Source organism: Syngnathus floridae, chromosome 7 (assembly GCF_059516105.1).
Source record: "Syngnathus floridae isolate MCC-2025c chromosome 7, RoL_Sflo_1.0, whole genome shotgun sequence".
NCBI lineage: Eukaryota > Metazoa > Chordata > Actinopteri > Syngnathiformes > Syngnathidae > Syngnathus > Syngnathus floridae.
In genome coordinates, this window is record NC_142419.1 from 16,034,418 (window position 1) to 16,049,640 (window position 15,223).

Here is a 15,223-nt window from a genome sequence, read left to right on the forward strand (position 1 = left end):
CTATTGATAGTGTTGCTTACGCTCTGTTAGCCAAGGTCCGCTGGGCCCCCCGACACTCCAAGGTCTGCATCCCATGGAGGGCTTAATCGGCTAAAACAGGCACTTTGCTTTCCCAGGGAATGTCACGCTCGCCGGGCGTTCCTGCATCAGCACCGCACACAGACGGGCACTGTTCCCTAACTGAGCTGAATCTTTGAAATCATCCCAAGTGCTGCACTGACTCACTCTCGGGGGGCCGGGCTATTTTTTGCATTCTAGGTTAAAAAAAAAAAATCACTGTGGTATGGAATTTCTCCCGGGAAGTTTGATCCCGTCCAATCGTGGCATCTCAGGGACAAGAGGGGTCAGTGTCTGATCCGGGTAAATATCAGTCCATCACCTCAGCGTCAACAGACGCCTGCGTGTTTGAAGCAGCAGCGGGGTGGGGGGGTGAGGTTGTAAATCTAAAAGAGCCAGGCGGGGTTAGATGGCAATAAGCTTCCGCTCAAAGTCAAGTGAGCGTCGCCACCTTGGCGTTTTCACCCGCCTTACTGTGGAGGAGAATTAGCCGCATTTGCGATCATCCCAAGAGGTTGGGGGGGGGGGGGGTACCGGCCGGCTGCGTTTGTTTGCCCCATTAGACTTGCTGGTTCTGAGATGGGGAAAAAAAGAGAACGGAAATGGCAGCGACATGGTTTTAAAGGACAGCGTGTTCCTATGGAGACGCAATACTTGGCAGCTGTCGCCTGGAATTATGCAAGAAGGTGAAAAATGAAAGTTGTCACAAGCTCTTGGCACATTTCCATGTTGTGACACATGCCTCTTATAGCCACCAGCTCGAAACATACATTAGATGTCAACCTGCGGCAAAGGCCGGGACTTCATGGTGAATGGATGGACTTGCTTTAATGTCTCAATGAAAATCATTTGTTCGCTTTAAGATGATTCGAACTTAAGGTGTAACAAATTGCTTAATAATCCTTAACAATATTGAATTTATTGCCAGGTTGTGTGTGAAGATTGCCACTCGTGTGTAGACCATTTTGTTGGTCGAAACATCGCATTGTTTTTGTTGACAAGCAGCGTGTTGCCATGGCAACAGTTTGATGAGAAAAATCTTGGGTTGACCTTGTCCAAAATATCTTGATGAAAGACCCAAAGTTTGAAGATGTTCGGATGAAATATCCAAGTTGGAGTCGATTAAAATCCGACCTTCGTAAATGACAAATAACGACGCAAAAAGTAAATTCAAAATGGCCGACTTCCTGTTACGTTCAGCCGGCAATGCTTGTAATTCTCTTTGTCGTGTGAAGTCTTAAACAAAGCATGCTCAGAAAGGGCAAAATCAATTCTAATGTTTTTAAAATTCAAAGAAGCCAAAATGGACACTATCCTTGAGCTTCGGCTCTGTGTTTACTCACAGTTAGCATTAGCATGCGTCCTTTGTCAAGGGCGGCTGACGACGTCCGCTCGGTGTATTGCGAGATGTTACAGCAGAGGCTCCCAGCACTTGCCGTCACACGTCGGCCTAATGCAATTGAGCAGCACTCCGGTTATCATTTCCAAGCGTCGCCGCTTGCGAGTTTCTTCGCCCGGGCCAAGCGTCTCGCCTGTTGTTCTGAGTGGAAAACTCGACAAAAGTACACAAAGAGGGCTGGCACTTTCGAGGCTTTTTCTCATGTCCGCGGGCTCGAGATTAATGGCTTCTCTCACTTGCCGTTCTATTGCATTGTGTTACACCAGCCGCCAGTGGTACGGGTGTCATGTGTTGGCCTTATGAAATCCGGGGACCAGATGACGGTTATCGGAGACTGCAGGAATGAGAGTGCAGCAGCCAACTCCGGCTATTGATCTGCCAGTCGACTTTGCAAGACAATGGGGCGAAACCTGCCTTTGTGCAGACATTGACGTTTGAAGCCGCACGCGTTTGCTCATTGTTTAGAGATCTTCGAGTAACTCTTGCCAGTTTCGAACGAGTTAACACCCTTCAGTGTTCTTCCTTGACATTTGTGGACAAAATATACATTGCAAAATTTGTCGCGTATGTTGCGGTAGTACTAGAGTTTTTGACCTTTTCAATGCCACGCACGACTTAAGCCCCCCCACCCCCCACCCACTCCCTCCAGTCAAGTCATATTTCATCCATCCGTCTATTTTCTGTTGGCTTGTTCTCACTAGGGACAACTGAAACCTGTCACAGCCGGCTTCAGGCAAGAGGCGGGGCTTTACTGGACAGGTTGCCAGACGATAGTTGATCTCAAACGGAGTTTATTTGAAATAGGGCGAAACCAAACAAGGTTGTTTTTTTATTTCGCACCATCCTGATTTGTTATGGAACACCATAACACGAGAGAGAGGTTAGCATATGTCGATACTTTATTGATCCCAAAGGAAAGTGTGGAACACAAACAGCTGACTACAAATTTCTTTATTTCAATAATAATAAATGGGCATTTTTTTATTTGACTTTTTTTTTTAGTTCTAAAATTTTTTAGAGGCTTTTAATATTCATCTGTGATTTTTTTTAGGGGGGGAATCCTACATTATACTTTTTTTAAAATTAGTATTTACTATCGTGTAGTGTGATGTTTTTATGCCGCGAGTACACAAACAAAGTGAAGAAGGTCATTAGCTTTGTTCTGATGCAAAAATTTACTTGCTATTTAAAGCTTGTTTTAAATTCAGGTGCGGATAAACAATGGTGGATTAGTGAATATTACGCTGCTCACCGTGACGGCCTTGGAGGATGCCTGCAGAGGAAAAATAACTTGGCAATTAAGTAGGAGCAATCAAATAGCTAGTTCCCCAAGACCAAGACCCCCCCCAACCCCTTCCCGACGCTCCAATTGCATATTAAAGGTTGCATAAATGTTCTGATTAGGATGTCACAAAATCAATTCACCTTCCAAAGGCCTGCCTGTGACATATTAACAAAAGAATAATTAGCCTTCAACATTTTGAAAAAGTGTTAGCAATTAAATCAAGTGAATTGAATGTAGGCCTTACCACTGCAAAATGACACTTGCGGAATTTGCCAGGGTTGTTTTATTAAACGATGGAATTTTTTTTCACCCCACGTTTCCAGGACAAATATTTTTTTTAAGTGATAAAAGCAAAGGGCTGCACTTCGAATTCTGCCAGACGAGTGATATTAAGTAGGCCTGGCCTTTTGACTAGCTTTTAATGAACACATTCCTGAAATCTCCAAAATGTGTAGCAGATGTTAACGACCTAGCCAGTTATTTGGCAACCCCCCCCCCCCCCCCCCAAAAAAAAAAAAATTCTGTCCGTCTGAACCAGGCCTCTGAGAATGCTGGCTCGTTAATTTTCATTAACATTTCAAGCTGTCCGGACTGCACATTTTAAATAAAGCGCAATCTTTGCCTTGTGTAACTCGGGGGTCTCGTTAAAATCAATTGATCAAACGCGAAAGGGGGGGGGGGGCGGGGGGGGGGGGGGGACGCGTTCCGTCGATTAAACAAAGTCAAACACAACGAAAAGTCTCGCCAGCAGGACTCCAGGTAGTCCACGTTTGTGAATTAAAATGTCATTTAGTGGCACACGGAGCATGTGCCGAAAAACAAGGTGAGCGGCGGAAAGCATGTCAAAAGGAGTCACGAAGGTGCGACCGGAATCGGAGAAGAAAGCGGCGGATAGTCGGGTGGGCGGTTTGTGAAGGACGTGGAGGGAGGGACGAGCTGTCTGCTGGAAGGATGTAGATTGACAGCAAGTTGTAGGAAGGGGGGGGGGGGCTCGTGCTTTGAGGGATGATATTGAGCAACATGCTGTGCTCAGTAAGCAGCGTCCTAATCCAAACGAATAATATCATTAAAGATGTCCGCCGCCGCGGGAGCCCTGACACACATTTTCAATTTCGAGAAACATGTGGACAAAGTCTGTCCAATAGTCTGATGATAAACAAAATGACAATCGTGACCTCCGAGGTGGCTATAGTGAGATTGTTTATTTACAAGAATTATTTTGGTGAGCGGCTCCTCTCTCAGCACGCGGCAGAGGTTAAAGCTGCTTGGCTACTCGTCGACTAACACTGCGTTGTGAGGATTATCTCAAAGAAGATTAAGTGGGAATCATGCTCAGGGACACCTCGAGGGAATCAACAGGTGGTCAGCGCAGCGTTTGGAAATGCTTTGCTAACAATCATTAGTAGCCAGGTTACTCGTTTAAATGCTAATCCCAAAAATGGTCGTTTAAAGGATTTGATACTTTCCGCAAATGTGATTGGCCGGATCAGATCGGCAGACATTTCGCTTATCATGCAAAATCGATGATCGTTAATCATAATTTTCCGATTGAGCAATGATGTCATCGACCGCAGTCTCTAAATAATTCAAGGCTCGTCATCGGAACCAACCCCACCCCCTTCTCCATTTTTTTGTGAATGTTTATCAGCCTTATTGACAGAATATTTCGGCTTTAAATGGTATCATAAAAATGGTGGACACAAATTTTGACGTTTTGGGGGTTAGCTTGCTAAGTTGGATGTCACAACAAAAATCCAGTTGTGCCAGGTTTAAAAATATGTTAGCAGACAAGGAACATTGGCAGTGTGTGTTTCGTGCTATTAAACTTGCAGAGGCGAGCAGCTTGCGGCCGGGCCCCTCCGCCATTGACCTGGAGGTGACATTGATTTAAATCATGCTTTCAGCAGCCGTATCTGGACTTATTGATCAATATCTCCCCAGGCCTGGAGAAGCATTTCCTCTTGGCCGTCTTGAGAAAGCCAATTAAGCTCTCAATGAGAATTTGAAATGCTGGCAGCGCCATTAAATAATGCATAAGCACAATGAATATGAGCGTGAAGCGGGGGTCTCGCTCGTTCTTTTGTGCTCGTCCAATCTAAGAGCCGGTGGATAAATGCGACGGCGTTTAATGCACTCGTCATCCTCGCCGAGGAGCATTAGGACGGAGATAATGCCTTTGTGAATTCACTCGACTTCATATGAGCGATTGTCGGAGCTCCCTCTCGTATTGATGTATTTGCCAGCGAGAGCCGGCGTGCACGCTCGTCATCAGACCTCCTTGTTCTGGGCCTCACTGGAGATGTTGAACTCTACCGGCCTATTAAAAGGCTGCCAGACGGCAAAAGCACTTAACTCTTCTGCCGGAGTGAAGAGTGGCGGGCGTCAACTTTCTCTTGTTTGCGTCGAAGTCATCCGCTTTAATACACGCGCATGCATAATGTAGCGACCGACTCGCAAACTCGGGTGGAAAAAAAAAAAAAAAGCCCCGTAAAGTCTCACTATGGATTTTTATTTTTAGCTTCTACGTGGAGTTTATTGCCAAGGGGATGTGAAATCACAATGACGCACCAGCCAAGAAAATTAGGCGGCGGCTGTTGACATACTCGAAGCTTGTTGACTTCCTTTAATAGATGTGTCCTTGAGTTAGCATGTTAGCGCTTAGCATCAGCAGCGTAGATCTCTCACCGGGAACCTTGATGATGTGCTTGAGTCATTCTTTTGAAGCGCACTCTATTTGCAGCTGAGTCTTAGCTAGAGCTCTCAAAATTAATCGGAGAATTTTTTTATAACACTTTCACGCAAAGTAAAATTTCATCCGATTAATCGATGGAATAATCGGTAGAATAAAAAAAAATATTCCACAGTGACAGCTCTTGTATTCATTTGGTTTAGGAGCGAGCTGGGGACACCATGGACGGGTGGATGAACCCAACAAAGTAACGTTTTATCCGATTAATCGATGGAATAATCGGTAGAATAAAAAAGCTCTTGTAGTTATTTGGTGTAGGAGTGAGCTGAGGACTGAGATTGGAATCCAGAATCTCATAACAGAATTTTTTTAGTATTGCTGTGTGGCCCCCTGAAGATTCAATCGATGGAATAAGATGTAAACGATAAAAATGAGGATTGACACCAAAGGGTTTGGGTTCAGTCGAAATATTTTCACGTGTAGTTTGTAAATCCAGCCCAGGAAGCCGTGACGGAAGATCATCTTGACCAAGCAACAATTAAAATATCCTCACGTTCAGTTAGTTTGTTCAGCGCTGCAAATAGCCTCGGGCTGCTTGTCAGTTAAGCGACGCACCGCTTTGATATTCAACCGCGATTGCCGTGATCCGATTGTGTTGCTCTAAGCCATATTGATCCACGGCGGCCACTATTTCATAATCCTGTATCGAGTGTCTAAAACCAGCCAAAAGTAAAGCTGACAAAAGTCATGAATGGCTAAGTGTGTGAAAGCAGCGCCGGTGGGGAATGAGGATGTCAGGATTACGCGTGTACGGGCATTTTTTTTTTTCGATATCGACTTATCGACCAAAGGAGACGCATCAAATCTTTGCGCCGCCTAATGGTGTGCAGTTGCGACAAACGCCGGCCCCAGGGCGATATCAAAGTGACACTAATTCAGAGACGATGCAGCGGTGGCGTCGGTTAAAGTCAGACCTGTGGCTGACACAGACGGAGGTGGTCCAAATTGAAAGGATGAAGCTCAGTGTGGTTTCCGACACTCACACTGTTAGTTGCAAACACATCTGAGTCACTGATGAGCGGAGACGTTGGACGCTTGCCCGGATTGCGGAAGGCTGAAAGTTATTGTTGCCGGACTCGCCGTTTCTCTTTCTCTCTCAACGTTAGCTTCACATGCGACCGTTTGAGTTCGTTTCAGAAGCCTAAAAACGATTCTTTCTTTCGTGAGAGAAATCGTTCCGAAAAAATGAATCGCCCAAATGTACGACCGCAATTATTTGTAGCATTCACGTTTACAAAAATCCCCAAAGAAATTGCTGTTAGCATGACTAGCATAGCTAACTGATCACAGACTTTACCTCGGTACATTCCATAGCCTAGCGCATGCTATAGCTATAGAGATTCAAACCCAGAACCTCTTGTCTGTGAGGCAAACACGCTAACCACTAGTCCACAATGTCGCCATCTATTTACCAGTTACTTTCAACGACGAGAGCGAAATTGCTGTTAGCATGACTAGCATAGCCAACTGATCACAGACTTTACCTTGGTACATTCCATAGCCTAGCGCATGCTATAGCTATAGAGATTCAAACCCAGAACCTCTTGTCTGTGAGGCAAACACGCTAACCACTAGTCCACAATGTCGCCATCTATTTACCAGTTACTTTCAACGACGAGAGAGAAATTGCTGTTAGCATGACTAGCATAGCTAACTGATCACAGACTTTAGCTCGGTACATTCCATAGCCTAGCGCATGCTATAGCTATAGAGATTCAAACCCAGAACCTCTTGGCTGTGAGGCAAACACGCTAACCACTAGTGCACAATGTCGCCATCTATTTACCAGTTACTTTCAACGACGAGAGAGAGAGCGAGAGTCGAATTTCCCAAGGGCGACGTCGGTGCCAAGCGACTGAATGAAGTTAGTGTGTGTTCACTTTGACTAGAGCAGCACTTTTCTTGAGGTCGCCAAAATAAACGGTTGTTCAGCACAATGCTATTCGTTTCTCCCGACTGAAGGACACTTGAGCGGATTGCCTTCTAAGTTCCTGCTGACAAAGTGTCAAACGCCGCTCAGGAAATCCATCCGTTTGATCAACATCTATCGGACGTTTCTATCTTTGATTATCGTTGGGTTTTAAACGACGCGGCTGGTTCTCGCCGCTTGTTTCCCCGTCTGCGAAAATTGTCCGCTGACTCAGTGGACAGCACAGCATGACATTTTTTTCCCAGTGTTGAGTCAACAGCCTCGTTTTTGTCATTAGCTTAACGCCGCCGCCGCGACCATTGTATCGCCGGGGCGTGTCAGCTCCCGTCAACTCTCGAGCGTATCAATGTCAAAGCTCAGTCGTGCATGTTTAACCTGAGCTACGAGAGGCCATTTTAAAATCCAGCTGGACCATTTGGCGCTGGACCAGTTTCATCCAGAATGATTCTGTCATTTGGCTTGTATCACAAGATTGAATGATCACTTGAGACCCTCAGAAGTCAATCTGTTTGAGGCGCCCTCCGAAATCCATTTTCTGTAGCACTTGAAACCAAATTAGGGTCTTGGATGAGCTGGAGCCAATTCTACCCGACTTGGATCAAGAGGCGAGGTTCATCCTGGACTGCTCACTAGGCAATCCTAGAACACAACACCTTCAGACACGTTCACAATGAGCAGTTAGCTAGCTTTTTCTTTTTTTAGCTAGCTAGCAACGCTAACCGCTTGATTTATGAAGCCATATTTTTTAATCATCCAAATTTAGCATGAACATAACTCATTTTTAGTTTAACTTTACAGGAACTTTAAATTTAAAGGTTGAACCGGTTTAATTTTGGTGAGGATCCACTGTGTTTGAGAGGAATTCTATTACTCCTGCCGTGGACGTTTTACTTGACATTTAAAGCCCCCCCCCCTCACCACAAGTTGTACATTTTTACGACTCGCAGTCGAATTCACGCCTCTCGTCTTCTCTTCTGCATCGCAGTGCGCCATTCTGACTCATTACCATTTGAATTTACACTTCGGAATCGCATTAGCGCTAAAAGTACATTTTAGCGTTTGTCTGCCAGATCCCCGCGACCGCCTTCGGAATCCCACACAAACCGCCCTCTTTGTTCAAAAGTATTATGCTCGAAAATCAGCGTCTGCCTTTTATTACAGATGAGACAGTTCAAGGATGAAACTGACGTGAAGGCGACAACGCCTCGGCTATACGTGCGGGCGGGCGTTATTGTGTCTCCACCGTACAACATCATTTCAATTTCAGTCGGGGACATTGCTGTAAACAGAGGGCCTGAAAAGGCAATTTAGTGAGCTACTGATAATATCTGATGTGGCTTTATTTGTTTCTCGGTAAGGAACAAAGAGCACACTTTGGTTTGTGCAGCTATACGTCGACTAATAGTCTTTCCTCGACTACATTTTGGTCCATCCTCAACTCACGAGCTGAAATATAAATCTGGGTGCTCGTTTGATCCGTCTATTGTTGAACACATGCCCTCACACCTCCTGTCCAGCTAATGTCACACTTGTTGCAGAACTGCGAGGAGAAGTACTCTCACCTCAGATTTGAACCCGAGTGCGATGGGTTAGAAAATAGCAGTCGAGATAGCAGCAGAGAGAATGCGCTATCTGGTATGTGGCTCATGGCAACCACATCTGAGAAGATAGATGGTCTCTCCGCTATTGTGCCACTTCTGGTTTGTTAAGAAACTCGGACCTGGAATTGGGTAGCTTTTTCAAATGACGCAGATTCAAGGTAGCACCTGGAGGAGTCGTACCCTTAGGATTTGGATCTTGGTGAAAAAAAAAATCTGTCGACTGAGTCCGACATCAAATTAGAAGCACATTCTGTTGTCCTACTGAAAGTTTCCCGCCTCTTCACAAGTGTTCAGTTTTGATCACCCGAGTGCTACACCCATTACTGGAATCCATCAGACCGGGATAACCTTCCCCAAGGTCCTTCCAACGTCGCAGATGGCCTAACAGCCGTCCTGCAACTTTCGAGACCATTTGTTACGGAACTCCGGGGGGGTTACAACAAATAATAAGCCTGGACAATAAACAGACTTGAAATTATTGGTCAATTTACTGAAGTTTCCTCTATTTAGCGTGTTCAGGTAGTCCCTGAAGCCAAGACAATCCTACTGCTTCAGGTACCCAGATCTCAATTAAGTTTGATTGTTTGCCAAATGACTTCGGGGCTGTTTTGTTTACAATTCAGTCCCGAGGCCAGGTGGGCGACATTGACTTACATGAGATGCGACCTCGGCCGTAACGTTTGCGGCATCATCCCAAACGTCACGGTTGAAAGACAAAACAGCAGCGCGGCGTCCTCGCTGCACCTGCCTGTCAAAGACGATGACACGGGAGCCGGTTGAAGGTCAGCTGCGCGTTTGTGACGTACGCAGAAGCCACGCTCGGCTATTTTGGCAGCGAGACCATCGGGCCCGCGGGGCAAAGGAAGAATCTATTAAAGGCAGCCGAATGTAACACTTTGATGTTACAGCCGCCGTCTTTTAATTATACAGATGCTGGCTTGTATTAAGAAGAATGTTTCTTTCATTGACGTCTTTAGTGGGCTTTGTAAATTGCTGGACCAGCCAGGACTTCGTTGTGGTCATTGTTTTTGTGGCTGTGTAAGAATTGGATGCGATAGCATTTTTTTAAAAAAATATGCTAGCAATGCTTTTTTTTTAGCTGTCTTTACCGCTCTTTCAAATTCACGCTGACGTTGACTTGTGATATGAACGCTTTGTTGTTTTTGTCGACGTATTTAGCGGTCTAGTGGTGGGCGAGAAGGGACACCGCTCAAGTTGATGTTACTGTCAGAGCCGTGTGCCAAACTTAACCTCGCCGTAACGTGACGCGTCGTAACGACAACAAGTTGACAAGACTGGGTCTCGAGGGGAAAGGGGGGGGATATAAAGTGACATACATATTTTTTTTCGAGTTTGTGTTATTATCGTGAAGGCTCTCTGTTTTGAAAAACTGCTGTGGCTGGAATATTAATCACACTTCAAGCTCGGAGGAGGAGTCGTGGAGCTAAACAACATTCACCCCAGTTGCTGCTTTAAAGAGCGATTATCTTGCCAACTGTTTCTTAGCGCTTCTTTGAAAAGTGATTATCTTCCCAAAGACAAACAGCGCGTGTCCTTCCGGAGCTGTCCGATACGTGCATTTATCGACTCCTTTGACTAGTTTTGGCGAGGCGATTACATCGCTATGACAAAGTGCTTTCTCTCTTGAGACTGATTGACTCGACGGTTCTCAGTGGCGGGGATTAGCGACTTTTGTAAAGCGGGTCAGTCGCTCCCTCCCGCCGGTCGGATTTTTCGGCGGGAGGTCACGAGCCGCCGCCAAAGGGCGTCATGTATGTTTGCTCTGGCGAAAGACACTTTGGTGTTCAAAGCTGCGCTTCGTCTGGTTTATTGGCCCTTTTACCTGTCGCGGTTCACATCGCGCTTTGAAAATGTGCCAATTTAGCAATCCTGAAGGCCAAAGCTGAATGATGACTTTTATATCGAATAAAGAACATTCAACTGCTTTATTTGAGTTTTTTTCTAAAGTTATTGGGCAGCAATAAACGTCAGGGTCGTTTTGGTTACTTCTAACTAGCTGCCTGGCTAGAAAAAACATAGGAAATGTATTCTATGTTGGAATCATGTTGTATTTATATATCTTTGTGCATCTATTCTGGCCCATAATGTATAGTGAGAGTCAGAAGGAAAACTATCGTGGTATCACAGTATTAAATTTGCAGCTCTAAAATTATTTTTTTTAAATATTTGAGTAAATGAAAACATTTTTCCCATTGAACACAGTCTATTTTATTTTTAACCAAAAACTTGCCCCATGGGGTATTCATTATTATTGTTATTATTATCATTATTATTATTAATCATTCTACTTTATTATTATTATTATTATTATTATAGATCATTGTACTTTAACAGATTGGAAAGGCATCTATCGTGTTGCTCCCTTCCCCGCTCGCCAGAAGGAGGAAAAAAAAAATTCAACTGAAGGCAATTAACCTCAAAGACTTGCCTCGTTTACTCAGCTCTGCAATCATATTGTGCCCTGCTTAGACCTCCCCTAAAAAAAAAATAGAAGAGCAACTAATTACTGGTGACAGCCATAATTAGCAGTTGTTGAAAGTGAAACTTTCTGAAACTTTTTGAACAGCATGGCAACCCGTCAAACGGGTTATCTTGCCGGTATAGAAACATATTGAATGTTTTTAAAAATTATAGTGTAATACTCCGCAAAAAACGATGTCCCAGGGATGTTAAAATTTCCCCTTTATGCACCGTGACAACATAGCCCAGCATGACCTCACTGATTGTATGTATTAAATTTCTATTAAAATCCAGTCAGGCCACGGTGACATTGTTGAAAAGGTGGAATTGCTTTCTAGGTAGGGAAAAAAAAAAGGAGTTAAGTATCCCTTAAGAGGATTTATTGAGGCGGTGATAATATAAAACTTGCCTTTTACTTCTGTTGGACCAGCGGCTCATATGTTATGAATCAAGTTAGTACTCCAGCCCATAATGGAGTGTAATGGCGCAAATGTGCGAACCTTTACATGTGCTCCCAGCTTCTCGACTATTTACTGCAGACGCACTCAAACTGCTTTTTTTTACGATTCATCGGCGAGGGGGAAAAAAAAAAAAAACTCAGTCAGCCCACAGTTAGACTCCGCTGTATTTATGGACGGAATGAAAGGTCTACGGCGCGTCATCAAAGTGACGGAAAGCTCGGATAGCTCACGGTCACGTTGTCATATGTCTTGTTACCGCCGTGTGCCGTAAAATTGAACGTATAAAGTCAATCTTGTTCATCGGGAACGGTTGGAATATTGGAATAAACCTCGCAATGAATTAGTTTGATGGTGATTGCTCGGGAATCTACACGGTTATATCTGCACGGGGATAAAATGCTGGGTGTATTCGTTTGGTTAAGTTTGTCATTTTTTTTTTCTTCTCCCAAATGGGTACTGTGATTGATTTGTTGTAATGATTTATTCCTGCAGTTCCTTTAATGTTGCCGTCGCTCTGCCTACAGCTATTTTTTGGTCAATTTTCTCCCATTTGAAAATATATGAGATTGTTGTTACATGTGCGTTGTAGACTTTAAAATTTTCTGGCTTTTACATTTTGGGGACGCGATAGACGGTCGCTTCATATTTTATTTTTGGCCCAGTTTTTAGACTGATCCCCTTATGTAATTCAGTTGCCAGCAATCCCTGCGGCTTGTTTGTTGTTGCTTTCGGCCTCTTCACGGCCTTGGTTTGTGGTAATTAGTTGTGTTCTTAATTTGTAATGTACACGACGATGGAGATGTTGGACAGCGTTTCGGCTTGTCCCATGAGGAGTCGATTTATTTGGCACTGATTTTAAACTGGTTGACCTTCTACTTGTACTTGCCAGAACTCCCCACAACTTCCAGCAATTTACTGCAGGCTTAAAAGCCAAGAGGGTGACTTTTGTTTTAGTGTATTGAGCTCGTATCTGAAAACTTTTTTTTTTTTTTTAATAGAATTAAGACTATGGGGGATTGTTGTCAGGTGTAGGGCGCATTGCGTACTTGCCAGAAATCGGCTGGGTTTTTTTTTCTCCCCCTGTAGGCCTCTCTGAAGCCACCCTGACCAATTATAATCGTTCCCCTACCTTAACCTTGGAACGTTTTTAGGTATTTTATCCCTTGAACGTGTTTCTGTTTACGCCTTAAACTGCTCAACCCAAATTCCACTCGACAGTTTCAGACTCGTTTGGATATCCGAATGATTGCCAGTTTGACATCAAGTGTGAAAGATTGGAAAAGTAAAGTCCTCCCGGTGCAGAGGGGCTTGTTTTTTGGCAAGATGCGTTTGGTAGAATTTCACGCTGGCGTGTTCTGCGTCGTAGCTGTTCCAGGAGGACTTTTGCGCCTCTCCCCCGACATAAAAAAATATCCAAGCATTGCGGCGTGCTCGCAGTTTATAACAATGTTCATCTCTCCGCCTGACAAAATCAAAGTGACGGCACTCGCTTGTAAGACAAAGGCAAGACAACAAACGGAAACTCGTGGAAATTCTCATTTTTTTGCGACGCGGCTGCCGTAACTAGCTCTTCAGGTTATGTTACGATCGAATGATGACTTCTTTTCATTCCGGCAATTAATAAATCTTCACGTATGCAAATTGGAACACGTAGGATCATGCGGTGGAGTTAATGTGATGCTAATTAAGAGGGCATTAAGGAGCTCTAAATACGCCTGCCTTGGATTTGATGTTTTTCCCTGGCTCGGTGAGAAGATGTTCCGAGGAACGAAAACCATTCGGATCGTCTCAGATGTGTCCATCGTCATTTAGAACAACAGACAGGTTAGATCTTTTGACTGGGACGGTTGACAAATCGTTTCGCAGCTTTCAGGTATTTCACGACTTACTAAGTGGCTCGGAACATGTCATCGTTTTCATGTCGAGGATAAAGAATATATCCCCGTGAAATCGACCAATAGCTTTGGTCATGGGGCGGCGGCTTTCCCACCTTTCCCGACGAGTTACTTCTTCCGCCGAGTGATTAGGTGGCGAGCGACTCTCCGAGCAAGCCCCATCAGAGGGATGAAACGACGATAACGTCGAAGATCTCTTCCGGCTGAGAGCGCACGGGGCATTAGCGCGGTAATAGCGGACGTATCCCGCCCCCATTTGATCCGCAGCTGGAGGAGGACAAGTTGATTGAGTGACTGCGATAAGACGGCTCAGCAGCTCAGCGCTTGCTTCCCTTGTGTCTTGATTTCACTGTATTTTGACAACACAGTGCCGTTAATAAGGTTTTCTATCCTAATCGCGGCGTTCCGACGTGATTACATTACAGGCGTCGGTGTACAGTCGTGTCACTTGACGGCGGATCTGAAATATGGAGGCTTGCCACCGCCGTGTCAAATTAATCATAGGGTGGAATAACGTCTCGGTGGTGCCGAGCTAGCGGTGAGACAGCCGGAGGCAGCTGGTTGCCACTTGTCTGACTTTGTCTCATTAGACGGTCACACGTTTGTGTCTCGCGTCGTGTTTCTTCTGGACTTCGCCACCCTGCGGTGTTGGAAGCATTTGAACTGACGGCGTCGAATTGTCTGATTGCGAGATACGCGAATTGCAGCCATCCTTCATTAGGTTCTGTTATAGTTTTGCTTCTAATTGCTTTTGTTAAGGATTTGATTGGAAGATTTGGGACAAAGTATTCTTGAGCAGTTGGAACACTCCTACCTTTTAGATCAAAACCGATTTTTCGATTCCGATTGTTTTTCCTTTGATTGCTAGCAATTCTTATGGAGCAATTTTTGCATGATTTTTGTGCATTTTTACAATAATGGAATGTTTTAATAGCATATATCATTGCCAAGTCACTTTTTGCTACCATTAAGTGGCTCGTAGTCATTTTTTGTAGAGGATAAAAAAAATATATATATGTCTACGTGTGTTGCACCACCGTTGGGTCTTCAAAACATCTACTTTTTATAGTTTGCTTTGACAAATTCAGTAGTGCATTAGAATTTGGTACTGAAACATGCAGCCTGTTAAGCCTCAGTGGAACAACCCCCCTCGCCCCCTCCCTCTCTGCTGTCGTCGTATTAGCACAAAAGCCCGGAGTAATGCACGGCGATCTACGCTATCGTGATGCCTTGTGCGGGCGGATTGCAGCCAAACAACAAATGCTCTTTTAATGGAAGGATGTGGACTGAGTGGATTTTTTCCCTTCCGCTCTGATCGCGTTAGAGTCCGTCTGTCTGATGGAATTAAGTCCCAAAAAGCATCCG

General features: G+C 44.6%; 1 protein-coding gene across 2 annotated transcripts in view; it reads left to right on the forward strand.

The window, feature by feature from the left end:
- lrfn1 (leucine rich repeat and fibronectin type III domain containing 1) overlaps positions 1 to 15,223 on the forward strand; it is a 117,805-nt gene that overhangs the window by 37,728 nt on the left and 64,854 nt on the right. The gene's annotated exons all lie outside the window — the stretch shown is intronic.